Source organism: Poromitra crassiceps, assembly GCF_964638095.1.
Source record: "Poromitra crassiceps genome assembly, chromosome: 1".
In the NCBI taxonomy this organism is placed as follows: Eukaryota; Metazoa; Chordata; class Actinopteri; order Beryciformes; family Melamphaidae; genus Poromitra; species Poromitra crassiceps.
In genome coordinates this window covers 113,494,521-113,522,148 of record NC_139623.1, presented here as the reverse complement: position 1 = coordinate 113,522,148, position 27,628 = coordinate 113,494,521, and the positions used below count along the sequence as shown (strand labels likewise).

The window sequence follows — 27,628 nt, the reverse complement described above, 5'->3', positions numbered from 1 at the left end:
CTAAACTATAGTGTACTTTCAAGTTAAAGCCTATTTTTGGACGTTCTAGGCCCATTCCTCTTACAGTATATAAAAAAGACATATTTTCAATTGAGGTTTAAGCTTAGAATAGCTTCAGCCAATACGCTGTTTTCATGCAAAATCCAAATCCGTTTGCCAGCCAGACGGCAGCAGACAAATCCTGAAACCTGACACCTGACATCATCTGGTTTGAGGATCTTTGCTGAAGAGAACCAGATGTAATTCCCCTCTTGGAAAAAAACTCCTCCCAAACCTGGAGCTCCTATTCTATTTCCTCAAACTGCAGCCATATAAACTCACACACTGACCTACTTCAGCAACACAGAAAGAAGCCGTCGGACTCAGAGGAATTCACCAAACTCTTCTTCTCAACTTTCGACCTAAAGGTAAAGTAACTTTGGGATGATTTATGGGCATTCCTTTCCTGTTAACGACTTACCTTCAGCTTCCCCTTGAGCAGAGTTACTGTAGGTTTAGAGTTAAGGCTAGAGGAAACAAATTCACAAGAGTGGTAAAAATCATTCCTAATAGGATTAGGGTGGACAAAAAGGAATCGGCACGAAAAGTAAACTAACTTCAGCATAACTGAGCTAAACTGGTGGCAAGTTCAGCATAATTATTAGACTTTGAGTTTGACTTTTAAGATTCCTTCCCTTTGAATATAAGCTCAAATTAATTAATCAGTATTTTCTTTATCAGCTAAGAAAGTAAATTCATCCTAATAGGATTTGGAGTATGCTAGAATGATTGTGATCCAGTGGTATGTTAAAAGAAGGAGTTTTGGAAGTCAGTGCTGCAGCCTATACTGAGAGCTATGCAGCACTACAATATGTGATGTCATGTGCATGTGATGTAATAGTTACTATAGAGAATATTAATGTACACTTTGATGCCTTATGGAACACCATATTAACTGACCTCAAGGAAATAAAGGAAAAAATAATATAAAGATTTGATAATGACTCCTACAGTTCTTTTCATTGTTTGTATGAACCATTCGCATAGCTCATCATCGGCTACTATTTATATTTTAGAAATTTCCCATGAATCACCCAAGGATAACAGTGCTAGATGTTGGCTGCTGTCACCTCACGTGAAACAAGCCCACACACTGAGAGTGAATGAAAAGCAGATGTTGCTGCAGACCAGGTGCAGTCGGTGTACAAGTTTACACAGTTTTGTTTTTCTGCATTTTAGTCAAGTTTATTGCAAATGTTTATTTGTAAAGCTCTTTTAAACAACAGGTTTGCCACAGAGGGCTTTGCTGAGAATGTAAGGCGCAAACGCAGATAAAGCTCCAGACTGCAGGGGGGCAGGCAGGAGGAAAGGGGCCGAGTCTGAATTGCTGACTAGAAGGAAACTTATTCCAGAGGAGACTCAAACATTTGTCCTGCACATATAAGACAAAAGCCATAAGCATGTGTAAAGTACCCATTTAGTTCAGTGTAAAGAGGTTTTGAAGGCTGATGCATACAGTACTACTACTATTTGACACATTTTTGGAATAGCCAATATTCATTAAAAATGTTTCATGACCATTTCATGCTAACACAACTCCAAAAATGACATGCATTCATTGTTTTCCCGAGGCATTTATTCTTGTTAGAGTAGAAATCCTTTAAGACAAGACCCAACAGCTTCCAAATCAACTGCTGCAGTGTTTGGATGCAGCAAAAACCTGTGTACTACAGTATTGTAAAGCCAGTCATTGATATATGACCAACACGTCGTGCGTTGTGCGTGCAGGTGATACGCCTCGCGTTGGTTATTTTGAAAACATTACTTCAGTCATGTTTAATTGTCGGATATGTTTAGGCAACTAAAACAACTTTGGCTATATTTAGGCAACTAAAACAACATGGTTAAGGTTAGGCAAAACAACTTGGTTAAGGTTAGGGTTATAGTTTGGGTTATGGTTAAAAACAGAATACAGTATGTCGGGGGGCGAACCGGGCCTCTTGCGATAAGGAAGATGAAAGACAAGGAAGCTAGTACCGGTGTGTCAATGCCACCCCTTCACCTATCTCAATATCAGGCTGTCCTTACGTTAAAGACCGCCAGAGGTCGCCGCTACTTCGTGGTTACTGCTCCCGACTCTGACATATATATACAGTATGCCCTGCACGCATGCACTTACTGACACGAGCGCAAGGGGTCATGTGCCCTATCTTGGTACAGGCGCCATCCACTTTTTGCACCTGTGCACCTGTTTGCATGCCTTAACGCGTGTCTTATGCTATTGTCCCTGCAGGGACGATAAAAGTTTCTCAGTGAATTATAGTTGATTACCTCGCTGAATTATCTGCTAATACTCAATTTTTGCAGCAGAATTTGATGTCCTGGCGTGGCACGTCCATGCATAATGACGTATCCAAAAGGAATTCCTCTGCACTGCGCAGCAGAGAATAATGGTGCGCTCAAGCGCAGCGGGGTATTTTTGCGCTAAGAGGTGCTTTTCAAAGCTCTTAGCGCAACGTAATTGCGCGCATGCTGACGATAGGAGAATGCCATCTGTGTCCCCGCATTTTGCGCCAACACGCCTGGTTAGATCATTATAACGGGCGTAGAGGTAATAGCGCGGCAGTGGGAAGACAAATGCGCTTGTGCACGCCCCCAATTTGCATTGTGTGCGGCGTTAAACAAGCACAAAACAAGCGCAAACGCTAAATTACCGCTTTTGCGATGATAGGGCCCCACATTCGTAAACATCAGTCATTTTTAACCACCTTGAAAATCAACCAATGTTGTCGTTTTCCTTATTAGAATGGGCTGGGTGTGACACCTCCACTGAAACCCATACAAAATAAAAACAAAATCATTTGTTGACTGCCACACTGCAATGATTTGATCCGACACAATAGGCAGATATCTGCTTTTTTATCACAAGAACAATTATCAGCCCTTTATATGGTTTTACTCTAAATACTCTTGTTGAGTTTCCATGCATCTGTGTCTTGTGTTGCAGGATGTTTTGGTGTGTGTGCGTGCTGCTGCTGGCAGCCTCAGCTCTGAGCCATCCTCTGGACGAAGCCACGCTGGATGCCCAGTGGGAAGACTGGAAGATCACACACACGAGGGAATACAATGGCCTGGTCAGTGTCTGTCTCTATCTACTGTATGTGTGGTTTCTCGGTAGCCTGGGTAAACCCAGCCCCCAGTGACCTGCTCTCAGGCTTACCCTGCTTACAGTCACAAGGTAGTGACTGAGAGCAGGTCTGAGAGCAGGTCTCGTGGCGGCTGGGTTTACCCAGGCTAGTTTCTCGGTACAGTATTGGGGTTAGGAACAAGGGCTGGGTCCGGGTTCAAATTATTTTTTGTGTATGTAGCAAAAATCGTTAAATCTGGACTATTGTGTAACGCTGCTGAATGCATACTGTGCACATAGCAGAAGAGATGAATATACCCATTGTGGGAGCGGCATATTTTGACGTTGTGGGGAGGGACAGGATTGACTTCGCTGGGATTTCCGTTTCAGACATATAATTAGACCCTCAGGGCCTGTGTCCACTAGCGTCTTTTCCTCAGGTCCAGCGTCTTTTTTCATTTGTTTCCAATGGGGGGAGAGCGTATGCGAGCGCACACGAACGTCTATAGAAAGTGCGCTGCACCTAGCGTCTATTTTCAGAGCGCTCCGCCGTTTTTGTGCGCCGGCTCCCAGCGCTCCCATTGAGAATAATTTAACTTTTCAGAAAGACGCTGGTGTCGGGTGCTCCTTTTCTGGCAACTAATCATATAGAAACTATCGCAACAGAGACAGAAAGGCTCAATTGTGGGAGCAGATTGGCTAGACACTTAATATTTCTGGTGAGTGTTGTGCTTACTGCTTTTAATAGCGTAGCCTACCTGTGTTGTTAGCTTGCTAGCTGTCAGCTATCAAGCTCCTACCGCACTGAACTAACGTTGCTTCCTTGTATATTGTGCGCTGGGATCAGCGCTCCCCAGCGCACTCCCAGCGTTTAACGTCGGAAAAAGACGCTAGGTCAGGGATGTCAGAGATACCCGCGGGCCGGCCCGCGGGCCGTATCTCTGACGGTTTCATCCGGCGCGCGAGATGTTTTGGAATATTATTATTATTATTATTATTATTATTTTATTATTATTATTATTAAATTTGCACCCCATTATCATGAACTACGTGTGGCTAATAAGCAAGCTAAGAGTTCATTCATAAGTTAATTAACCTGCACTACAAGGAAGTATGTCAGTAGGTCATCAGGTGTAAACAAAGTCGCCATGATGCCACGCTGGAATTGAATCGCGCATTCGGCTACCTACCAAAAAACAAAGGAATCAACAAGATGCTGTCGAAAAAGAGAAAGGTTGATACGGAATGCAGGCAGTTTCAAGAGAAATGGAAAGAGCAGTATTTATTTTGTGAAGTAAATGGCTAAATGAGTCGAATTGATTTTAGTAAAAAAAAAAATCCGGCCCCCATGAGGTCTCAGTTGAACAAATCCGGCCCTCGACCTAATATGAGTGTGACACCCCTGCGCTAGGTGGACACAGGCCCTTACTCGACGTATATTGGCTTTGCCGTGCAGAAGACGGTCGTTCGACATGAAAATGTTTGCTGGGATATTCTAAAAAAAAAAAAATCTGGATCCATTTCCTTGACACAATGGGGCCAATGAGGAGTTATGTTTATCTTGCTTTTTGTAACTTTCTTGAGATTGTTCTGGATTCAATTTGTCTATACAAGGGATCAGCCGATCAGCATTTTGCTAAACAAACGGCTTCTGGGTGGAAACAGGGGTTACGCGCAGAATACTCGAGTACGCGCAGAGCACGCGCAGCAGAGTGAGGAGCGGAACAATAAAAACGATATTTTAGAGCCACAATATCGTTATAAATATCAATAACTAGCCAACAGATGTCAAAGCTGGTGGGCTTTATGGAGAGAGCATGACTCGAACTGGCATTTTATCGCCACACAACTAACGTTAGCTCACAGCTAACGCAGGAGAATGGGAGTCTATAGAGCACCGCAGGAATGAGTCCGGAAGTAGCATGGAAGGACTTCCTGGATCTTACAGGGAGAAGTCAATGGGCTTTTAGAATGGGGATTTCAATTAAATGCATAAAATAAGGTCTGTGGTTAATAAAAGTTTATGGGAGCGGTAATTTGGGTTCAACATGATACTCTTCACAAACGTGAATCACTTTTATGACTTTGAAAGGTCGATGGGTTTTTTTAAACACGATTTTTAGAAAATGCTTCAAAAGGCATAAAAGTGATTCACGGGCGAACCACGACCCGTGGTATAATAAGCATATACCATAGCCTGTCGTGATCTATTGCTTACACACACACACACACACACACACACACACACGCACACACACACACACACACACACACATACACGCACACACATACACATATATATATACACACACACAGACACACACACACACACACACACACACACACACACACACACACATATACTGTATATACATGTATATACACACACACACACACACACACACACACACACACACACACATATATATACACACACACACACACACACACACACACACACACACACACACACACATATATATATATATATATGTGTATATATACTGTATATATTGTTTTTATTATATTTATAAAACGGCTCTCTCAAATCAAGCAATCTGATTGGCTCACAGCTGTGGTATATTGAGCATATATTGCTCTCATGATGGGCGAGTTGATAGGAAGGTGAGCTGTTTGGACCTGAGCCAGATGGGCTCAGGTCCAAACACTGATTTAAGACATTTAAATATAATAATAATAATAATAATAATTTTCATATTGCCATACTTAGTACCATTTTAGAAAAGCAATAGATCACTTCAGACCGTGATATATGCTTATTATACCACACATAAGGGTGTGTTCGCCCTCCGCCAAAGCACGACCCTTAGGTGTGGTGTAATAAGCATATACGGCCTGTCGTGATCTATTGCTATATGTGTGTGTGTGTGTGTGTGTGTATTACAAATAACCTAATTTTGTGCTCAAACTTCAAAAAGGAAGCTGTTGCTAAAAAGGGGTAATGACTTACCATTACAGTACTCAATGGAACACTATGTCATACATCATGCCATAACTATATAAATACTGATATAAATAGCTAGTGTTAGTTTTTGGCGTTAGCAAATCAGATGATGACTGACTATATAACGATAATTAGAATGTTCTCATAGAACAACAGGTACAGTTAGGAAAGCTGACTGGAGGGGGCCTTTAAGGTTAGGGTTAAGGTTACGGTAAGGTGTAGGCAAAAAACAACTTGGGTTATGGTCATGGTTATAGGCAACTAAAACAACTTGGTTTATGGTCATGGTTATAGGCAACTAAAACAACTTGGGTTATGGTCATGGTTATAGGCAACTAAAACAACTTGGGTTATGGTCATGGTTATAGGCAACTAAAACAACTTGGTTTATGGTCATGGTTATAGGCAACTAAAACAACTTGGGTTATGGTCATGGTTATAGGCAACTAAAACAACTTGGGTTATGGTCATGGTTATAGGCAACTAAAACAACTTGGGTTATGGTCATGGTTATAGGCAACTAAAACAACTTGGGTTATGGTCATGGTTATAGGCAACTAAAACAACTTGGGTTATGGTCATGGTTATAGGCAACTAAAACAACTTGGTTAAGGTTAGCAAAATCATTTGGTCATAGTTAAAAAAAAAAGAAGCAGGACTCATGGTTGTATGTCCTGGGAATGCAACCCCAGTCTCCCACATTGCAGGCAAATCCTATGCCCATCCACCATCCCCGAGGCCTCACTTTCCACCGTGCTATTTAAACCTTGACAGAGGAACTTGACAGTCACGTGACACGGACGCAGACCAAACATACCAGATGGACATTATTTACACTAGAGGTCTACTAGAGGTCGCTTTACCTTAAAATGTAACTATAGGTCGTAACAAGCAGCTTGTACAAACAAAGTATGGGGTCGATTTTGGGGAGAGGACAGTCTCGTTAATGTGCACTTCAGTTGTTTTACGACAATGGGGCATTTCTCTGAATGCATAACTCAGTTTACAGAACCGTTTTGCAGTCAAAATGTGGACATCAATTGTTTAACAGAGTTCTTTATGTTCTTTGTTGTGCCTGTTTCTTACAAGTAAAATACATCATAGCAAACTTCTTCAAACATTCTGTACTGCTGACTCTTCAAAGCACTGCACAGCACAGAAGAAAAACAATTTGTAGTTCTTTGAAGCAAATTCAATTGGTTTAACTTAGTGTTTTATAGACAAATATAATAGAACAAGCCCATTCGAGGAAACTAAACTACAGGCCAAGTTTGGCAGGTTTAAAGATGTTTTTCTGTTTCTGGCAGATGTTCAGCTCTGTAACACTGCAGATGACATCATCACTGATGAGTGATGACATCATCACTGAACTTGCTGCCTTCAAGTCACCTCGTGTTTACCATGAATACGAGACCGGAAGTTGTGTACACGACACGCTTGGCATTCAAGTGGTCACGTCGTGAACATGCGCAGTTGACTAGAAGCCACCGAGGCTAACAATGTAGCTACCACTAGCTAGCCAGTGGCTACATTAATGCAGGAAATGCAAAAGGCATAATGACAGAGGAAACAAGATGAGAGTGTTGAGAATATCAACATGTTCCTCAGACATTATAAAAAATGACTATGAAAAGCTCTAGCTAAAATGTCAATATATTTACTTTCCATCAACGTCCATGGCGTCCGCCATTTGTGAAAACATCACAAGACACGTCACAGGTCGTGAGCTTCAAAGCTTTCAGAAAGATTCCACACAAGTCGTGAATACCACGAGGGGGCTGTTCAAGTGGATTTGTCGTATTCACGGTAAACACGAGGTGAGGTGACTTGAAGGCAGCATTAGCCTCAGCCAGGAAGGATGACATCACTGATGACATCATCACTGATGACATCATCACTGATGACATCATAACCGTTATCCATTCCTGACTGAATGAATGAATGCATGACTCACCCTAATAAGCCTCATCTTGACCACGCATGTGGTCAAAATGTGAATTATTGTAAGTTTATACCTACCCATGCACATTTGTTAGACCAGTGGTCTTCAACAGGGGGTCAGGGGCTCCCAGGGGGTCTGCACTGGAGGGGGTCAAATTTTTGACATTTTGTGAAAATTGTAAAAATGTATTTTAGACAAAAATAATATTGAGTATTAAACTCCAAGCATTAATATGCAATAATAAGCTACTTTTGACAAAAATGATTTACAAAGCGAATCTGATGAAGCAATATGCGAAACACATCGTTTGCTCTTTCTTGCTTTTTTAATGTTATCTATTAATAAAAAAGAAGTGTCAATCCTGATATCCTGGTGTGCGCTGGATTATAAATGTTATTATAGACCAGGTTTAAAATGCAACACGAGTTTATTTTATTTTAAATCGTAGGGGGTCCCTGCTCTGATTCATTATCAACCAAGGGGTCCTTGGGCTGAAAAAGGTTGAAGATTTGTTTGAGTGACTGGACCTTCTCAAATAGATTGTTTTGTATGTATGTGCTTTTATCTGTATCTTCTTTTGCTTCTGCTTCTCTTTCTCTCTCTCTCTCTTTGTCTCTTCGTTGTTCCCCTTTCTTCTGTCTATTTGCTTTAGTGAGTAATCTTCAGCATGTGTAGTCTGTTTGACTCACCGTCTGTCTCCATCTGATTCAGTTCATCAGCCAGTCAGGTCACTACTTTGGGAAGTTGCAGCTCACACGTTTGTTTGAACTGCTGATAGGATATTAACCAGAGAAAGACAAGACTCAGGAATTTGCTGAGGTTGCATTCGCTGCAGGTCTTCACGCTTAATCCTGAACTGTTACTTGAGTTTTGACTGAACTGAGCCCCACATGAGCTTTCCAATACTCGTGTAGGTTCTGCCTCTGGATCCATTTATGTGGCACATATCCATGAGGCCCAGATTGAGACGCCAGTTTCAATTGGAACTTTTTATCAGACATATATTCTCCATAGAGTTCTCAGTTTCAGGTTGACAATTTATGCTAATTGGTGGGGCTGGGTTGGGCTCGGGCTGTGCAAAAAAAGAAAAGAAAAAGAAAAATGTCTTTACAGTAGGCTAGATTGATACTCTCTTTATTCTCTCTCCTTCTCTTCCATGCTTACACATGCATGCATGCACGCACAGCTTAGAATTCAGAGTTTTAGCCTGAGCCCGACGGGCTCGGGTCGGGTTCGTGCCGACAATTTTTGCTAATTGGTCGGGCTGGGTTGATCTCGGGATTCAAACTTACTAGGACCGGGTCGGGTCGGGTTTGAAGTTGGGGGGGTACTCGGGTTCCTGAGGACCAATTCATTTAAGGAATGTTTAGTCATCTGGGAGCCAGTTTTTGCGCCTAAGGCCACTGCGAAGATAGGGCCCGTTATATTCATTCCCGTCACATCACTTCCTGAGCCAAACCCCCTTTCCAATAATGACAGCCATAAATACTAAATAATCTGTACGACGTATAACAATTAATATGACCATCTCTACCTGAGAGGGGGACGACTGGAACAAGTGTTATACCTGGGAAGTGAAGACATTTTAGGACATTTTGGCCGGCGGTCCTCACTTTCTCACGCACTGTCAAAGGGCTGTTTGAAGGTTAAATTCGAACTGAACCCGTTCGGCGCGTGGGTCATAGTCCATTTCAGATTGAAAACATAACTTGTCTGAGAGGCCAGGTTGAGAGGCGGGTCATAGTAGCATGTTGATTATTTGATTTGACAATTCTGGGGACTGGCTTTGGCATTGGCCAATCCTGGCGTGTTCCACCCCCAAATCGAGTGGGATTCAGCGTGTTGTCGTGCTATGTGAGTGGGATCCGCCGAGTACCAGGCAGCCAGCTACTTCTGTGTGGAACGAGCGGACAATCAGATGCATGGGTGCTGCCCGCCCGCCTGGAATCTCCGAGGGGCGACCCCTGACAACCAGGCTCTCAGGCGTGCGCTATTATCGCTATTGCGGTAAATACAATATTCCTGGAATGCGAGTTTTAACTAGCCAGTTACATTTCTTTGCATTCTCAGACATTACCTTTTGATTTATTTAGTATGTTCCATACAATTGGCCAAGTTAGTAGTTAGTTTATGGGCTAGAAATTCTGCCAGATGACAGGCACTAGGCACCATTTTCTCCTTCATTTGGAATAGAAAATTATCCTGAAATGAAGATTTGATTGACAGCTGCCATGTCGTGATATGATTGGTTGAAATGGGGTAGACATTTTTGATAGTACTAGGTGACGTGAACAAACTGTAGATTACTGTTATGAATGAAATCTTGAAAAATGAACTTTTGATGTGAAAAAGTGTGAAAAACTAAAGAAATTAGATTTTTGTGATTTTTTTGGCATACATTATTAAATAGGTGCACTGCATACCCAGGTATTTGAACTAAAAGAAAAGAAAAGTCATTTTTGGGTTCAGCTCGACTTTAACTCATTCACTGCCAATATCTGACTGGCATTTTTGGCACAGGCCAAGTATTTCCATAATGTTTGGTCATCTTTCAAGACCCACAGTAAATTCTGTACTAGGACTACAGTGATGTCCAATACCTCGAAATGAAGATCTAAGTCTCTACTTTCACCCCCAAAAAGAAAGTTAGCTTTTAGCATGTTCTGTACTCTACTTATAACCCTTTTTATACACCCCATGTTCACCAAAAAAGCCTGTCTGGGAAGAGAAAAGGGAGAAAAAAGCATTTTTGTAAAAGGGCACAATCTCAGGCATAACTCACTCTCAATTCTTTTATTTTGAACTGTATTGACATCAGACATGTAAATATTATTCGTTAGGACACAAATGACAAAAAAAAATATATATATATATATATATATATACACACATGAAGTGCTTTTTTTTTACATTCAACAATACAGTTTACTCGGTGTGAGTGTGCAGACAGACAGACAGACAGACAGACAGACAGACACACCGACAGACAGACAGACAGACAGACAGACAGACAGACAGACAGACAGACAGACACACACACACACACACACACACACACACACACACACGATCCCCCTTTTAGATTTCTAACCCAACATAGGATAAGCAATAACCACGCCCTGTGGCGCTGGGATTGGCCAGGAGCAACACTGGAGGGCACGCAGCCCAGCGATTTCATGAACCAACTGAAGAGCTCTTGAGAAGGACAGCGGGCTGCTGTGAGTGCCTTCTGCCCGCTGCTGCCTAGCTGTTCCTGTGTTTATTTTTGATTTGTTCTGGTACACCTGTCCTCGTCCATGTCATATCAACTCTGCTATTTGATCGTTCCCGTTTTCCCCTCGGCTATTCAACACGTCCTCACCGCCCTCGCAAACTGATCGATCATTTCCTCATTCCTCCGATGATCAAACACATCTCTTGATTACTTTCTCCCATTTTCTCCTGGCTGGCACAGAGGAAGGCGACTCCAGCTCGTGCAGCGCGCCGAGGGCGTTTCAATGGCGTTTCTCCTGTCTGCACAAGGAAGCGTTACCCGTTCTCTGCTTTTCCTCTTGCTCAATTTCAAAACAACAGCTGCGGTATGTGTTTGATCGCGTGCTGTCGGCTACCCTTTGAAGGCAGGGACCTGTGTCTGTGTCACAGGCTGGGCAAGTGTTTGCTGCAGGCGCTGCACCAATAAAAACAAAAACACGTCAAACACGTCCTTGGCGGGGAAGGCCATTGCTGATAACACGTCAAAGACGTCATTGGCGGTGAATGAGTTAAGGATTAGGTTAGAATTGGGTTTAGCTAGGGTAATGTTAGCGTTAGGGTTTAGGTAGGGTCATGGTTAGCGTTAGGGTTTAGGTAGGGTAATGGTTAGCGTTAGGGTTTAGGTAGGGTAATGGTTAGCGTTAGGGTTTAGGTAGGGTAATGGTTAGCGTTAGGGTTTAGGTAGGGTAATGGTTAGCGTTAGGGTTTAGGTAGGGTCATGGTTAACGTTAGGGTTTAGGTAGGTCTGGGTCATGGTTAGCGTTAGGGTTTAGGTAGGGTCATGGTTAGCGTTAGGGTTGAGGTAGGGTCATGGTTAGCGTTAGGGTTTAGGTAGGGTCATGCTTAGCGTTAGGGTTTAGGTAGGGTCATGGTTAGAGTTAGGGTTTAGGTAGGGTCATGCTTAGCGTTAGGGTTTAGGTAGGGTCATGGTTAGCATTAGGCAATTAGTTGTGGGTTAGGGAATGCATTATGTCCATTAATGTCCTCGTTAAGATAGCTGTACAAACGTGTGTTTACATGATAGCATAATTAAGTGGCACATATTCACATTGCAGTGTAGTCAGCAGAACCTCTCTCTCTCTCTAATTATAAAATACCAGGTTTTAATCAGTATTCCCCCAACAGTTCGTCTAATTCAACCATCCTTGAACTGACATCCCTGTAATAGAATCAAAGTCTGCTCAAAGCATTTGCATATTCCATTACTGGAATGGATATCAAGATGGAAAGTAATGATTATAGTTATGCTAATGGTTGTTAAGATGACGAATACTAAGCAGAGCAGGTTTCTTAAGGTAACCAAGCAATATGGAGCCATGTCTTTTCCTATCTTGTGTCTGTAAGAGCTGCAGATTTGTATTCAAAGTGCGAAACAAATGTAGTTCAGTTTCTGTTACTGACACATTGCACAAAGTCACACATATCATTTTGCTGCATTTTGTCATTGGGTTGGTCTGTTAGGACGAGGAGGGGATCCGGAGGTCCATCTGGGAGAAGAACATGCGCATGATTGAAGCTCACAACCAGGAGGCAGCACTGGGCATGCACTCCTATGAGCTGGGGATGAACCACTTGGGAGACATGGTGAGTGGACTCATATTAGAATCACTTTACCTTACATTTAGTTAAGAAACAAATATTGGATGTGTTGGCCCCCCCAATTTTGGCCATTTGGTGACAACTGGCGCTTATGCAAAACCCTGAAGGTATAGTGGTTGGCTTGAGGCATGAAGTCACTGGTTAAGGTTAGAGCAAGCTTATGGTCAATGCTGTTAATGCATTAACCCTTAAAATAATGTACCCTTATTGTAAAATGTTACAGAAGATAGACAGTTTTACCGTTTTAGACTGAGGTGATTCATAGTAGATCAGGTGCACCATCTCAGTATCATTTTCTCACATCCTCCATGTGAAGCTGAACATGTCACATGGCCTGGGCTGTATGCTTTGCCCCACTTTGTTTGCTCCTTTTAATCGCACTGCTGGAGTCACGTGTCTCCTGCAGCACACAGTATTTTGGGTCAGTGTAGTAAAGTGTAGTAGTAAAAAAAAAATCCCTACCCCTACTGTAAGTGCCAGTGATCCATTTCTTCCTCTGAAGTTTAGCTGATGCGGACTACAGCCTCACATGCACTCTGCAGCCTCACATGCACTCTGCAGCCTCACATGCACACTGCAGCCTCACATGCACTCTGCAGCCTCACATGCACGCTGCAGCCTCACATGCACTCTGCAGCCTCACATGCACTCTGCAGCCTCACATGCACGCTGCAGCCTCACATGCACTCTGCAGCCTCACATGCACTCTGCATCCTCACATGCACACTGCAGCCTCACATGCACTCTGCAGCCTCACATGCACTCTGCAGCCTCACATGCACGCTGCAGCCTCACATGCACACTGCAGCCTCACATGCACGCTGCAGCCTCACATGCACTCTGCAGCCTCACATGCACTCTGCAGCCTCACATGCACGCTGCAGCCTCACATGCACTCTGCAGCCTCACATGCACGCTGCAGCCTTTGCAGAGGCAAAACAAAGGCTTGGTGACCATTCAATGAGCTGTAGTGAGTGACATGAATGTCAGCGCAGGTCGTGACTGATGGCTGTTTTTTGCACACCAGGGGCGACATTACAGAAACTTCCTAAATTCCAAATCCTATCCTAAATGATTGGTAACCATGGTAATTAGAGTTAGGACTTGATTTAGGAAAACACCCATTACAGAACAACAGTTCCTAAGTCAATATTCTCATCCTAATTTAAAATGGGAAAAGCGTATTACAGAAGCGTCCCAACTCCCCAAAATCTTAAAAAAGCTCTCCTAACTTTAAGATGCCAGCTATGCTGTCCTAACTAATTTACACTATTTTCAAATGGAACAACAGCCATCTTGCATAGCAATGCTATCAAAAAAATCAATTAAGTAAAAAAAAAAAAAAATTACATCAAAATTAGTTTTTTCCCTCCTAAAATTGGCTGTATCTGCCACAGGCTGCTACTTCCTCACATGTGGACTAAGGACTAAACTGAGCATGTGCAGAGTGAATCAGGTGATTCATATCTTGCTCCTGATTGAAGGAATGGAAAGTGTTACAACTGACCCATGTTACATACATGACATATCCCCGGTCTCCCCTATACACAAAAGCTCTAACTTTGCTTTAACTCCAGACAGTTTAAGTTAATAAATATATGCCAATTCCTGTGTTGTTAGTTGTATGGTAATAAGTTGCCATTCTGAACAATCTGTAGTTACAACAGTTCATAGCTAATTTATGCATATTTAATGATATATTGCATAAATTGCATATTAAACACTTTCTAAAGAAAAAGTGTAATAATTTTTTTTCTTTTAATGTGAAGATTAAACTGGTAGAAATATCTTTGAAGGGGAAAAAATCCCATTCGCTTTTTAAAAAACCTGGCCATTTTGGGGGTTTTCGTCCCAGATAGATATTTTGGCACACACCCCAAGTTGTTTGCAGGGGTCATATTAGTCTATAACAGTTGAGATATTCTCTCCTAAATGAAGTGCATACAAATCTGAGCCAGGTCCTAGACTATTAAGGCTCCTTCTGCAATCAAACTGCCATAATTCAGGTTAGGTTTAAATTTCCCTTTAGACAATTGCTAATGGATATCATGCATCGATTAGTTTCAGTATGACTCCCGGCTGATGGCGAAAGGCACAGGAGTCATTTAAATACTGAAAATAAATAGCTGACATTCTCTTTTCACCCCTCCATCTTTCTCCTCAATCCTTTTCTCTTCATTTCACTTTCTCCTCTGATCTCAGTCTTTCCTTTCTCTCCCTCCCTCCACTCTCTCTCTCTTCTTCTTGTATCCTTTTTCATATTTTCTTTTATTCTTTCATTCTATCTGGCAGGTCTTTTGTGTGTATAATGCACCTTAATGCCTCTTCTGCTGTCTCATGTCTTCAGTGCCTGTCCCTCTCTCTCTTTGTATTCTGTAGTACAAATAAGTGACATTTCCCTGGTGGAGTAAAAATGTCCTCTCTTTGTTGAATCAAATCCACCTCTCCAACATCTTCCTCCTCTACTTGCTCTTGTCTAAAAATGAATCCTTTTATACCTTTAAATTTTTCCTTCCCTAGTACATCTCTTTCTTTCATGATTATTCAAGGGAGAAATATTTTGTTCCATGTACTGTCAGGGTGCTGAGAGTCTGATCTTTGACCTCCTTACTTGCTTGCTTCTAACATTGGTGATCTAGGAATCGGAGCATGTCACTGTGGATGAACAACCCAGTCTCCAAAATTTGTATAATAGAAACATGTGTCCACAGCCAAAGACGTTATAGTTTAACAATTTTGTCTATACAATTGTTAGATGGTAAAGTTTTATTTGTGGGTTTTTGGTTAGGTTTAGGGTTTGGGTCTGGGGGGTCTCCAACCCCCCTTCGGGGCCCCACGCCTAACCCTTACCTAACCCTAACCTCTCCCACCCCCCACGCCTAACCCTAAACCTAACCTCTCCCACCCCCCACGCCTAACCCTAACCTCTCCCACCCCCCACACCTAAACCTAACATATCCCACCCCCCACGCCTAACCCTAAACCTAACCTCTCCCACCCCCTACGCCTAACCCTAACCTCTCCCACCCCACCCCCCACGCCTAAACCTAACCTCTCCCACCCCCACGCCTAACCCTAAACCTAACCTCTCCCACCTCCCATGCCTAAAACTAACCTCTCCCACCCCCCACGCCTAACGCTAACCTCTCCCACCGCACCCCCCACGCCTAAACCTAACCTCTCCCACCCCCACGCCTAACCCTAAACCTAACCTGAACCTAATGAATTGCCAATTGAACAAGTTGAAGAGACAAAATTGTTGGGTGTTACACTGGACAGTCATCTATCATGGTCCACACATATCGAAAACATAACCAGGAAAATGGGTAAAGGGCTAGGAATGATAAGACAATGTGCTGCGCTTCTGACACCGTCCTCTGTTGTCCAGGTAGTCCAGGCACTGGTGCTGTCGCACCTGGACTACTGTCCAGCTGTATGGTCGAATGCAGATAAGAAAGACGTGAAGAAACTACAAGTGGCCGAGAATAAGGCTGCACGTCTGGCATTGGGGTATAGTTACAGTAGCAGGTCACCTACCATACCTATGTATAGGAAATTATCATGGCTAATGGTTGAACAAAAAGTAGCGGCTAGTCTTGTGTCAGTATTCAGAAATATATGTATTAAGAGAAAACCGGACTGTCTATATAAGCGTGTACAGTATACTAGGGATAGGCACGCACATGGAACTAGGAATGCGGTAATGGGAAGATTTACTACACCTAAACCACACACAGAGGCAATGAGAAATTCAGTGATGTATAGAGCAATGGGCTTATGGAATAAACTACCACCGGATATAATAGAAATTGAGGGAAAACTGGGCTTTAAGAAGAAAATAAAGATCCTCTTGCATGGCACCGTAACGCCGGCGTTACGTTTCTGATTTTTTTGCTGTTTATTTGTCATTTATGTGATTAATTAGGTAGTTAATTCTGAACAATGCTGTTCATGCTACATACCAAATTAACCGGCTGAATCTTGCGCATCGAACCATGTCTTCCTTTTTCAGATCAGATCAACACAGCAGAAGTTATAGCTGTCTTTGTACAAAGACAAAGACAACATTTCAGATTATTTGGCTTTTTCAAATGACTTTTTATAATGGCTTTTTGGAAATCCGCCTAGGTATCTCCCTACAAAAACCACTGCCAAATACTCATGTTTTGGTATTTTTTCATCTTCTTTGAGTTGGGATGTGGTAAGGCCTGTGGCTATGTCTCCATTGGGTTTCTAGCCATAAATACAACAACCACAGGTAACTGTTTACACTGTAAAAGTGTTTTTTATTCTAGGCGAGAATCAACCACTGTGTTTGAGCTGGTGTTACTCAGGGTGAGTAACACATAGAGTCATTCTGACACTTGGAACAGAAACTTCAAAGTCTTACCTTTCAGAAATGGTCAGGCAGTTGTCTGTAACCCTAGCGGTTCAGCCACAGTAAGCATTTTAGTTTGGGTATGTCGTTTTCACCATTTTCTTCAGAAATAGGCCCCTTTAGAAGGGGTTAAAGGAGTACTGATGTTGATGTATCAGAACTTTTTAATCACGTAACACATGCATGTGTTTTAGGGTTATAGGTAGATGTATTATATTATAGTATTATATTCCTGTATACGTTTTTGAGGGTTTTTCTCTTGTTTGTCTTAAACGTATGATTTTAAAATGTTTTGTCTTTTACTTTACATATTTGTAATGTATCTGTATTGTTGTTTTGACTGTGGACCCCAGGAGTAGCTGTTGCCTTGTGTAATGGCTAATGGGGATCCTAATAAACTAAACTAAACTAAACTCTCCCACCCCCCATGCCTAAAACTAACCTCTCCCACCCCCCACGGCTAAACCTAAGCTCTCCCACCCCTCTCAAAACTCCCACCCCTCTAAAAACTACCATCATTTTTTTTTTACCATCTAACAATTTTAGAGCCAAAATTGTTAAGCTAACGTTTTTGGCGTTTGAGAGCCTCAGCTAAATCCCTGAGTTATACAGCATGGTGTAAGATGCAGAAATACTCGTCATTTTATACAATTAAGTCCAAGTCAGGTCTCAAGACTTTGAGCTTGAGTCCAAGTCAAGTCTCAAGTTTCTGCTGCATTCCATCCGGTCTGCTTAGAACACAAGAGGGTGTGCTTTACTGTCATTAGTGGCACGACAGTGATGCGGCAGGACCTCGGCTTCGCCTTGGTCCATATGCATCACTGAAGCATGCCCGTAGCTACCATTGAGGACACCACATGACCTCGGTATTTTCTATTTATTTTATTTATTTGTTTTTATAGAAAAATAGCCCCGGCCCCCAGATCTATTAATCTGTCATTGATGTTTTAAAGCCCTCATAAATAACATGATATATGACATAACTGATCAGAAATGCAACAATTTGCTTCCTCTGTGTGTGCCAGTGCCACTTAATTACGTCTCAAGTCCAAGTCTCAAGTCCAAGTCCCCATCTCTGGTAAGATGTAACGGTGCTCTGTCTCGTCTCTCCCTCAGACATCGGAGGAGGTGGTTGAGAAGATGACCGGACTCCAGGTGCCAGTGAACAGAGAGCGCAGCTTCACGGCAGCCTACGACAAGCTGGAGCGGCTGCCCAAGTCTGTCGACTACCGCAAGAAGGGCATGGTGACGCCGGTCAAGAACCAGGTCAGAGAGCCAAGGAAGCATCTCTAATGTCTAAAACACGTTGGAGATGTTTTTGTTTTGTACTAGCATGTTTTGTCTAGATGCTGTCCCTCTAGTGGATTAAAAGCTCACTGCAACCTTAAACAGCAGATCTATTGAGCTGTTACTTTAAAGCTTCTCCTCTGCTTCTGTTGCTTATGAATTATGCAACAGATTAACTGAATGCACAGCATCATGTATCCCCAAGTGAATTGCTTTGATTATCAATGTTGCAACATTTTTAATTGGGATAAGAAGTCTGAGCAACAGAAAAGGTAAAGCCAGGCAGCATTTTACACTATGACAACAATTTGCCAGACACTGAATGGATTTTACTAGTCAAGTGTGCAGTGAGAGAGCATCTACAAGTCTACCTACAGTACAGGGAAACTTCTCCAAAATAGTAGGCTATTTCTTTTTATGAATGAATATTTCATTACAAAATAACATCTATCTGTGACTTCAATCTACCAATATCAGTATCAATATTATCTTTTAAAACCCCATATCAGTCGAGCCCTATACTCCAAATCCACTGGAATTAATTTAGTGAACACATGGTATTCTGTATTATATAGTATCAAACTACAAAGACTCCTGTACCATAGCAGTTTGTGTGGGCTTCTGAACTCAATATCTGAAGTAATTTATAATGCAATGTCATTGTCTCCCATAGGCTTATTTTACTGGCTTATATCAGTCAGGTCCATCAGTCATAGGATCCTCAAACTAATAAAACAATGTATTTGTTATTGTGTGAAATGTACACACTCCCCCAGGCTGAGCAACACAATCTGACTAATGACATTATTTGATCCAACAAACAGAACCGTTTTCCCTCAAACTTTTGAATCAAAGTTGTCAAAGTCTGTCCTCTAGTGGACAGACAGCAGAAGACACCAACTGCTGCAATTTGAATGACTTGATTTTCTACACCTGGCCATGAGCTGCTCATTGTAATGTACAGTATCTCCCTTACTCAAGTATTTTATTGTTGTTACCATTTCAGTCAGTTCTCACAGATGCATCTCGTAATATATTGACTGTACAGTAGTGTAGCTGCTCTGTTTGTGCTCAGGTGTTTTTCCTTGCTGTGTGAAAAACAGTCAAAACTCAGTGAGGGTGAAAAACAGAAACACCTAGCACTCTGAGCAATATTCTCTAGATCTGTATATATTGTTTATTTTTGTCTATTTCTGACTTCACAAATTTCTTGTCTGTGCAACCAGTAAGGCTCCAACAGAGACTATGTGAATTAAGCTTAATTATTGTGTTGTCGTGTTATGCTTAATGTGATGTACATGGGACTCGATCCACTCGAATTCTTTGAATGTGCAGACTCACACCAGTGAAACTAAATATAAACTAGAAGGGCACTCGAAGACCGCAGACCTCGGCCAAGAAGCCGGATCCAGATCTGCTCCAAAATGTAATAGGTTCTTCCTTGGCCCATGCAACACACTTCGACAAAGATTCATGGAAATGGGTCCAGTCGTTTTTCTGTAATCCTGCTGACAAACAGACCGAAAACATAACCTCCTTGGTGGAGGTACAGTAGTAGAGTAACTAAAGACAACTAAACTAAAGACAACTAATCACAATCAAACTATACTAAAATAAAATAAACTGAAACTAAACTAAACTAGAGACAACTAATCAAACTATACTAAGATAAAATAAACTGAAACTGAACTAAACTAGATACAACTAATCACAATCAAACTATACTACAATAAAATAAACAGAAACTAAACTAAACTAAACTAGAGACAACTAGTCACCTCACCTCACCCCACCCTCTCTCCCTCTCTCCCAGGGTGCGTGTGGCTCGTGCTGGGCCTTTAGCTCGGCCGGCGCTCTGGAGGGTCAGCTGGCCAAGCTGACGGGCCAGCTGCTGGACCTCAGCCCTCAGAACCTGGTGGACTGCGTCACTGAGAACAACGGCTGTGGAGGAGGGTACATGACCAAGGCCTTCGAATACGTAGAGGAGAATGGAGGCATCGACTCTGAGCAGGTCTACCCCTACATCGGAGAGGTAATGTGGTCATACAGTACAGAGTAGGGGTGTCACGATACCCTCAGTTCACGATACGATACGATACACGATATTGGGTTCACAATTACGATACGATACAATACGATATTTATTAGTTTTTTACAAAACTTGAATAACGAAAATATATGACTGGAAAAATAGTCTTATTTGAAATACACAAAATGCAAAACAAATGCTGTTGTTGGAAATTGTTATAATAACTAGAAAACGACATGGAAGATAATTGGCTTATATTGCAATATAATGTGTCACATTGTCACAAACTAAACGTTTGTTGCATGGTAGGCCTAAAAGAAAAATAAACTATACAATCTATATCTTAAATAACTTATGCAGGCAATGAATTGTGTAGGCTACTATCTTATGTCCTCTTAAGGAGGATGATTCCTCTTCAATGAATTCTCTGACTGCACTATATGTTGAGCGTTGCGGAGCGTTAATTGACGATTGAAACGTAGTATCAAGTTAACGTTACTCGTACAATTAGACATGGTAATCGTAACGTACATTTAGAAATTGTTTCGGGAGTACAGAGCTGCATCCCCTAATGACAGATAGCCTATTATGCGCACATTAAACGCATTCAGAGCGAGATTAATTTGTAGGCTATACTATTAACTGCTTAGCCGACATGTTGTGCCCGTGGAAACAATGGCACGAACTAGTTCATTTCAGACTACTGTAGGTCTAATCTTTAGAGATGAGGGGAGACATCTCGCCTGCCACTTGGACCGGCGGGGTCTCCCTGTCAGAGTGTCCGTCTGTGCCTCTGACAGTGCAGGCGGCAGACACACACAGCCAGTGCGCTGCTGTCATCCACTGAAACACACGGTCCGCATTGGGATAACCGCACGGGGAAATGTGAATTGTGTTGCGCAAACTTCGCCAGCAATGCATTAGTCTATAAATAGCGCATTTAATCTTGTCGGTTATATAATGAGCGTCGGTTTAGTCCCCATTTCAAGCAAAGCAATGAAAAAGATAGAGAGAGAATACAGATCGTGCCGGCCCGTCAGTGCAGCATGTTCAGAGGTTCTTTTGCTCGGGATATAGTTTTTCATCTCCACGATATCGTCACGTTTTGTATCGCGCAATTTCGTGGGACTTTAGTATCGCGAAATTTCGTGGGACGAAATATCGTGACATCCCTAGTACAGAGTGATGCAATATGCACCTCCGGGCGGTAAACTGAATCCTGATGGCAGGTGTTTGCAGTAGTCTACAGGTTAGAGCTTGTGGATGGAGGGTCGCCGGTTGCCTTAATAACAACTATCTAAACGCCCTCAAGCAGCACACATCACCCAAAAATATAATTCTACTCCCCCTCATGCCAGTTGAAGTGTGTCTATATAAAACACACAGGGAGGTTGCTAGCACAACTCCAGATAAAACTAGTCACCATTGACTTCAGTTGTGAAAAACTGGCTTACTGGCTTCAGTACTGAAGTCAATGGTGACTGGTTTTCTCTTGAGTTGTGCTGGCGAGATGGTGACAGACTTTTTTATTTTTGGGTGAACTGTTCCTTTAACCATCACTTGTTCCAGTGTGACAATAAAGAAAGAATGGAAGAATGAAACTGGTGTTTAGCTGTTTCTGCTAATCGCCCAATGTGGTAGTCCTGCCAAGATCTTCATATCATATCTGTATGAGATAAAACAGAAATGACCACAACTTCCAGAAAATGCCTGCTGCAGCATGAGCTAAACTCAGACTGAAAGTGTATGGGTTGACACCTTCTGAGCATCACATGCAAACTAATCACAAGTTCCAACACACACAAAAAGACAATCATCATAACCATATGCCATGATGACGGTAAAGACAATCATCATAACCATCAGTGTTGGGCAAGTTACTTTCAAAATGCAATATACTACCTATTACTAGTTACTTTCATTTGAAAGTAATGTGTTACTTGACAATATTACTGTCTGTGTAGAGTAACTCGTTACTTATTACACTACTTTTGCATTACTTTTACCAAAACAACAGCAGCAGAAAAAATGACATCGCCGCCCCGGAACCACCCCGAAAAATAATTTCAACCGCCTTGAAGTCAGTGTAAACAATCCAAAATTCTAAATGTTATCCTTTTCCTTTGTTATTGTCATCTATAGTGGTTATTTGCATAGAAACACACAGTTTTATTAGGAAATGATTGGATATTTAAAAAATATCCAATCATTTCCTAATAAAACTGTGTTGTCAAGGGACAACGATGGGACAACGATGGAAATAAGTCCTGGACTTTTTTGTTTTATCCCTGACACTGCAGCATTTTGTCTTATTATGTATTGCATACTGTCTAATCAAATCAAATCAAATCAAATACAGTGGGCCCTATTCTCCCACAAGCCTTCGGCGCTAAAACGGGCCTTGGCGATATCAATATGGCTTTACGCTGCCAAATGCGCTTTAGGCCGAATGGGCGTGGCGCAGTCCCAGAATGGGCCAAAGTGGGCGTGTCGGCCTTAAATCTCGGCGTACTGATATCTTCGCACCTGCCGTAAATTTAGCGCTTCGCGCCTTTGAAAACCAGGCCTATTCAGTGCGCCAGTGCTCTTCTGCCTCTCCCCTGTCACCCTTCTCTGTCTCTCTCTGAAACCAGGCCTAGTGCGCCAGTGCTCTTCTGCCTCTTCTCTGTCACCCTTCTCTCTCTCTCTCTGACTCCCTCGCTTAGACAGGCACAACACACTTCCCATCCCATATAGGAAAAATAAGTTGTAAGTTTTCTGGCCTGTCCCAGCATGCATTGTGCTTCTCCATTTCGCTACTAAATAGCAACCAAATGAGGCGAAATAGATATAAAAGGTCGATCTAAATTAATGTGTAATGGTAACACAACCTGCAATTGTACACATTTCAATATTGGACCAAATGAAACATCGAAATGAATACACCACCCTATGTGAAACATATATGTCCTCCTGGGCCTATATATATCTCTTGTCGATTTAATGTGATTTAGATAAGTGACAGCGGAACGCGCTGCGGAACGCTTTCTACTGTCATGTGCTATACTGTGATGTCCGCTCCAATAACTTGGCCCTACTTCACATTTAGTTTTACAATAAAAACACATTTATGCAATGACTTTACATAATGTAGGGTATATTTATGTGCATCATTCTACCTGCAGCAGGGGAGAGAAAACGATATCGTTCTGGACAAACTTTCACCAATATAAAATTAATCTCATCATATAGGGATAGGCTATATTTTTCTATCCTATGCATTTAGAACATTCTTTTCACTTTGATCTTGCTATAGTGTAGCGTATTTACATGCTTGCAGTATTTAAACTGCAGTTAGATTGGTTTGAGAAGCATAATAATATGGAATAATAGCCTATAATGGAGACAGACAGACTGGATGAAGGGAGGGGGGGGGGCAGAGCGTTTGGCTTTCGTCTGGTTTTGCGGGACCACTGGAATTGGAGCTAAAAAGGCAAGCGTGCGATTCGTTTATTGCAGTTATCCAATGAGCATGACGGTGCATAATTTTACGCTTAAAAGGCGTGGTTGTAATGCTTTGGCTGCGTGTAGCGCCAGCATGACGATATCAAGTGCGCTGGTCCACGCCCACTGATTTGCGCTGCGCCAGGCGCTCGGCCTAGAAACAGCGCCGATGCAACGATAGGGGGCAGTATGTGCTTTGATTAAAAAAAAAAAAAAAAAAATTGTAACTTGAGTTACCTGACAAAGTAACTGGTATAATATTACTGAAATCCTATAAGTAATAAGTTATATTACTGAGTTACTGCTAAAAGTAATATATTACATGTACCGGTAATATGTTACTTTCGTAATGAGTTACCCCCAACACTGATAACCATATGCCATGATGACGGTAAAGAAGAACAAGGCTCACTGAGTGGAAGTGGCTTAGCTGAAATGATGCAATGGTAATCTCCCACAGTCTGACTTTGCTAAATCAGTTTCCCCTTCAATCACGTTTTTTTCTAGCCTGGTAAACCAGCCCGTCACGTGAGTTCACGTGATGGGCTGGTGTTTTTTTCCTCAAACAGGAAGGAAGTTCAACCACGTAGTCACATAGTCACGTGAGTTCACGTGAAGAACTCACGTGACTATTATAACATTACAAAACATTTTTCCGCACCAGCCTCCAGTCAGCATTTGTTGGCAATGCTAGTGCCAGTCAATGGGGTATGAAGCCATTACTTTCAAAATCCCATTCAACTGCTTAGTATGAGCAAGTTCTATTGCAGTTCTATTACAGCTACAGAATTATACAGAATGGCTTGCAAGTGATTTTAAGAGTTATGGTTTCTAACCCCATTGACTTGTTCTAGCATCACTAACAAATTATAATAGGGGGTGCAGCTGCTGATTTCACAGAAACACAAGCTCTAATGTAACGTTTAAAGGATACTTGATTAGCTATCTGGGGAACTCATCGGTTAAAGAACAAAAAAACATGCCACATGCCGGCGCCAAAGTTTTTAGGTGCTCCACCACGCCGGATGTATCGGTTTGCTGCTCAGTGGTTGGGAGGGTGTAGTGCAATTTACAATTTCGAGCATCGGCTCCGCCATGTGAAAAAGAGCTCGTTATTGGAAAGTATGCACTATTTGGGAGTGCCAGGGCACCCACATCTTGGATAACAACATTGTCTCGTAGGTGGGTACAGTTTTATTGTGATTGATAACGTGTAGGCCTATATCGCGTGCAGCCATTTAGCCGCCGTTGCAGTGGATTTAGGGGCCGCGCATCCGAGATTCAGAAGGAAGAATGACCGATGAGTCTCGCGTTGAGGCTAAGAAAATAGCTGAACCTTCCTTTTAACTTGATTTTATGGGATTTCACAGTAAGAAATAAAGGTATCGGAATCTCCTCCTCGGTGTTGTGTGCAGGATGAACAGTGTCACTACAACAAGGATGTCTGCCCAGTGCAAAGGCTACAAGGAGATCCCTGAGGGAGATGAGCGGGCGCTGGCTGTGGCACTCTACAAGGTGGGCCCGGTGTCTGTGGGCATCGACGCCACGTTGCAGTCCTTCCAGTACTACCAGAAAGGTCAGTCACCAGTCATAGTTCTGTTCAGTCACCCAGTCATAGTTCTGTTGTTTACTCATGTTTAGTTTTTTATTTTTTTATTTTCTTCAAACTTGGGAAGCTAGAGTGGAAAAAGAGAAGGGGATGCACTCCGGAATTGTCTGGCAGTGGGAGGGAAGTTTATTTTTTTCATATCAGAGTAAAGTGAAAGTGAGATTTCAAAGCCAGAAATCTAAATAAGTAGATTTGAGTCATTGGTGCTGATCAACAATCCAATGTACTCCACACAGATATGGTAATTTTGTGCTATGGGGTAAAAAAAAAAATCTGATTAATAGTACCCCCAAAAAAATCTTTGTACTTTTCCTCACCTTTAAAACCCTTGTTTAAATTGTGATGCTCGAGGGAAAACAGAATAACAATAACATGCCATTCAACACAAAATACAATAAAAACGCCAACAGTCAATAGAATAATATACACCACTATTGTGGCACTAGCTAAAATGTGTTAATGTTGGCTGCTTAAATGTGTTGCAATGTAATGATCTGACTTCCTTTTAACACAGCTTCAGCAGGGCGTTTTTCATTTTCTGCCTGAGGCAGTTCTACAAATTGATAGAAGAGAAGTGAAACGAGTTTTGAGCTGCAAATCTTTTCACATTGGGGGAGTTTGCCATGCAGGAATATTGCCCCTATCGTTGCATCGGCGCAGTTTCTAGGCCGAGCGGCAGGCGCAGATCAAAGCAGTGGGCGTGGAAAGGCGCACTTGATATCGTCGTGCTGGCGCTAGATGCAGCCCAAAGCATTACAACCACGCCTTTTAGTCGTAAAATTATGCACCGTCATGCTCATTGGATAAGTGTAATAAACGAATCGCACGCTTGCCTTTTTAGCTCCAATTCCAGTGATCCCGCAAAACCAGACGAAAGCCAAACGCTCTGCCCCCCCCCCCCCCCCTCCCTTCATCCAGCCTGTCTGTCTGCATTATAGGCTATTATTCCATATTATTATGCTTCTCAAACCAATCTAACTGCAGTTTCAATACTGCAAGCATGTAAATACGCTACACTATAGCAAGATCAAAGTGAAAATAATGTACTAAACGCATCAGCTAGAAAAATATAGCCTATTAGATTGGTGAAAGTTTGTCCAGAAAGATATCGTTTTCTCTCCCCTGCTGCAGGTAGAATGATGCACATAAATATACCCTACATTATGTAAAGTCATTGCATAAATGTGTTTTTATTGTAAAACTAAATGTGGAGTAGGGCGAAGTTATTGGAGCGCACATCACAGTATAGCAGATGACAGTAGAAGCTTCCGAAGCGCGTTCCGCTGTCACTTACCTAAATCACGTTAAATCCACACAGGGTATATATAGGCTCAAGAGGACATATATGTTTCACATAGGGTGGTGTTTCATTTCATGTTTTATTTGGTCCAATATTGAAATGTTCGACAATTGCAGGTTGTCTTACCATTACACATTATTTTAGATCTACCTTTTATATCTATTTCGGCTCTATTTAGTAGCGAAATGGAGGACCCAATTGCATGCTGGGAGTGGACATTCACAGGCAGTAAACTTACAACTGCTATTTCCTATGGGAAGCTGGGTGCTGCTATGTGTTGTGTCTGTTTGAGCGAGGGAGTCAGAGAGAGAGAGAGAAGGGTGACTCAGAGGCAGAAGAGCACTGGCGCGCTGAATAGGCCTGGTTTCAGAGAGAGACAGAGAAGGGTGACAGGGGAGAGGCACAAGTGCACTGGCGCAGTGAATAGGCCTGGTTTTCAAAGGCGCAAAGCGCTAAATTTAAGGCAGGTGCCAAGATATCAGTACGCCGAGATTTAAGGCCGACACGCCCACTTTGGCCCATTCTGGACTGCGCCACGCCCATTCGGCCTAAAGCGCATTTGGCAGCGTAAAGCCATATTGATATCGTCCCAAAACAGGCGCAAGGCACGTTTTTTTGCGGTTAAGGCCCGTTTTAGTGCCGAAGGCCTGTGGGAGAATAGGGCCCGTAGGGCCCTAT

The 27,628-nt window shown here is 42.3% G+C and overlaps 1 pseudogene across 1 annotated transcript in view; it reads left to right on the top strand.

Moving 5' to 3' along the window:
* Positions 1-306: 306 nt before the first annotated feature.
* The window catches only part of LOC310772740, a 52,844-nt pseudogene continuing 25,522 nt past the window's right edge, over positions 307-27,628 (top strand). The window contains exons 1-6 of the transcript XR_014554018.1: positions 307-407; positions 2,987-3,113; positions 12,727-12,849; positions 18,359-18,508; positions 20,343-20,561; positions 25,457-25,617. The product of XR_014554018.1 is annotated as an uncharacterized misc_RNA (transcript). The remainder of the gene's footprint in view (positions 408-2,986; positions 3,114-12,726; positions 12,850-18,358; positions 18,509-20,342; positions 20,562-25,456; positions 25,618-27,628) is intronic.